The sequence below is a fragment of the Pteropus alecto genome, unplaced genomic scaffold, assembly GCF_000325575.1.
Source record: "Pteropus alecto unplaced genomic scaffold, ASM32557v1 scaffold92, whole genome shotgun sequence".
NCBI classification, from domain to species: Eukaryota; Metazoa; Chordata; class Mammalia; order Chiroptera; family Pteropodidae; genus Pteropus; species Pteropus alecto.
Genome location: NW_006432447.1, coordinates 4197801 through 4200960, shown reverse-complemented (window position 1 = coordinate 4200960; position 3160 = coordinate 4197801).

Below are 3160 nucleotides of genomic sequence, written 5' to 3'. Positions count from 1 at the left end.
CTGGTGAAGAAGAGAGGCTTTGTTCTGCTATCACATAGGAAGTTTTTGACTGCAACAACAGAAAATCTAATCAGAAAGGACTTAAACAATAAGGAAAATGAATTCTCTCACATATTAAGAAGTTCCGGTTCCAAAGCTGGTTATTCAGCAACTCTACAAACTCATCAAGGAACTAGATTCTCCCTGCTTTTACCACTCTCCAGCCTCATCTTATTGACAAGTTCTCTTCAGTCATCCCCTTCATGGTCCCAAGGAGGCCGCCCTAGTTCCATTGGTAAAGTTATGACATACAGACAACATTCTCAAACACGAAAATGGAATCATTTCCTCCCGCGCAACTCTTTTGAAGCAAGGAAACTTCTCCCACAACCCCACCCCAGAGCAAACTTCTATTCATTAGCCAGACTGGTCATATGCCCACCTTTAAATCAATCACTGGCAAACATATGGAGAGTTCATTATTGGTTTAATCAAGTAATCCCTGGCACCAGATATTGGAGAAAATCAAGGTCCAAGTAACAAAGAAGAATAGGGGAAATGACTATTAGCTGGGCAGTCAGCATTGTCTGTCACAAGTCAGAGAATTATGATATGATGGCTCACAAATGAGTAGGGGGTTCTGTGCCACCAACCAGGACCACAAAAGAACTTCAAAGTATCTGACCTAGTTACTCAGCTCAAGCCCACCTTCATATGTCTAATGACTTTGCCTTATGTTTAGTCATCTTTTAAAAAGCACTTCAGTGAGGCAGTCTGGTAGAATAGGATCAGAGAGACATATGTACCAAGCCTCGCTCTATGACGTGCATGTACATATGTGACCACTGCCGTGCTATTCCAAGGTGATTTTTTTCTCTCATAATCTCGTGTCTATTGTGGAGATTAATAAGCAAAAAGAATCTCAGTGTGTAATAGGCACTGTGAAATACAAGGATTGAGTTATCTTTTAAATGATAATCCAAGGATTATAAATAAACTGCCCTGGTTTATAGTGAAGACTAATCATTGCTAAAATTATCCTACTGAATGTAGTTCTTGAACATAGGTTGATAAGGGGATCAATCCACTCCAGCGTAGTAAGTACAAACCTAAAAATATTTTTAGCAAAGAACGGCTGCAAGATATATTTGGTTAAAACCACAATAACAGACCAAAATAAGTCCTCATCAGCAGAGTGGATATTCTGCTTTCTGCTATAAGTAAGAATTTAAGAGAATTTATTGAAATAAATGTTGCATTAACAGAGACAATTACAAATGCTTACCCAGAATAAATAGGAACAGTAAAGAAGTACAGGGCAACTTCCACTTTCTTCCCATTTCCATCCATCGATACAACACTTTCACACTGAACTTCATGCCATCCCATTTTTAATCTCTCGCTCCCATTCTCCACAACAAACTGTTTTGGTTTCCTGTCTAACAGATTGCCAGCCCCTCACTCTGGCAACCAATGCCATCAATATCTGATCCACCTTACCTTTCACCTTTTCCTAGTTCATATTGAGTCCTTTATCCCATCTCTATACCTTCCCCAATTCACATACCTCCCCACCTGAACTGCCTTCTTCCCTCCCCTCAGCCTATACAATCTTTCCTATCCTTTCATGAAGGAAGAGGGTCAAGGCCCCTGCCCAAGGAGACTTCAATTAAGATATAGCCCTCAAGGATCCGCGCTGTTCTCCTCTGTCTTATAACATGCTTAGGTTCCATCCAAGTTCACACCAGGTTCTACTGAGGGGAGTTGGGATAGCAAGATAAGGGCTCTTGAGTCAGACAACACTTAAGTTTAAATCCTGGCTCCACTGCTTACTAGCTCTTTGACTTGGGGCAAGTTCTATATAACTTTTGGGGACCTCAATTTCCTTATATTCAAAATGGGGATAATAACAGATTCCTCCACTGAGGTTTATTGAGTATTAAATAAAATAATGCATGTAAAGAGTTTCTACATAGCACCTAGAACATGGGATGAAAAAAGAGAAATTCAATAATTATTGGCTGCTATTTGATACAATTGCCTGCTTTCAATTTACTTTCTAAATCTATGTCTTGCCTCACTGATCCAACTGAAATCTCTGTGGACAATGACCTGAAAGGGTAGGTACCCTCTTCTGCCCAACATGTCCATCAAGTCCTGTGGGGCCCTCAACACCTAGGCTGAGGAGACTTTGTCAGGTTTGAATCAGGACTGAACTTTCCCTTTTGCCACTAACTCACAGGAGAATCAGAGATGACAGTTCTTCCAGATCTCTAAGTCAGGGCTGTTCCAGATATAACTGTTTCCTTATATGTTTTTAGGGCATATTCTAATATGAATAAGAAAGTATGTGCTACTTCTTAGAGGGCAGAACTGAGGGCATTGGCCCCTGGAAGGCAAGGGAGAAAAATGCCAAGAGGTAAGACAGAGGAGCTCAGGAAGTTAAAGGTAGAGGACCAGAGCCAAGGAGAGGAGCAAAAATGAGGACAAGACATACTTGTAACTCAAAAACATGAAAGATAAAATCTCCAAGGAGATGACAGGGCACAAAAACTAGAGCTCTAACATAGGAAAAGTGAATGGAATATTCTGGGGGAAGATGAAGGGAGATTCCAGGCAGAGAAGCAACCATTCCATATTGGAGCAGTGGGACTTAAAGAGACTCACACTAAGGACTGCCATCGTCATGCCATCTCTTCAACCTAATAAAAATACTGGAAGTTACACTCCAACGAAACTTGGGAGTAAACAAGAAAGGGGAAGATGTGAGAAACAGAAAATAGGAAAGTCAACCCAGAAGGAAAGAACCTCCAGAAAGTAAGTCTCCAAGAATGAGACAAGAATGGTAGACTATCTGACATGGCTGACCTTGTGGGAAATCGGGAGAGGCTATAGGAGGGTTGGGGAGAATCAGTGACAGTTACAAAGCAAACCAAGTAAGTGGGAAATAAGGCAATTAATAGGAAGTAAGAAATGGAAATAGTTATAATACACCACGATGCTCAACTGTGAATATTTGCATAAGTACAATGTAAACCCTGCTAATTTAACATATATATAAAATAGAACATATATATATAATAGAATAGAATATATATTCTATTACATATAGAATATATATTATTCTATTCTAATATATATTCTATAATATATATTCTAATATATTCTATTATATATATAT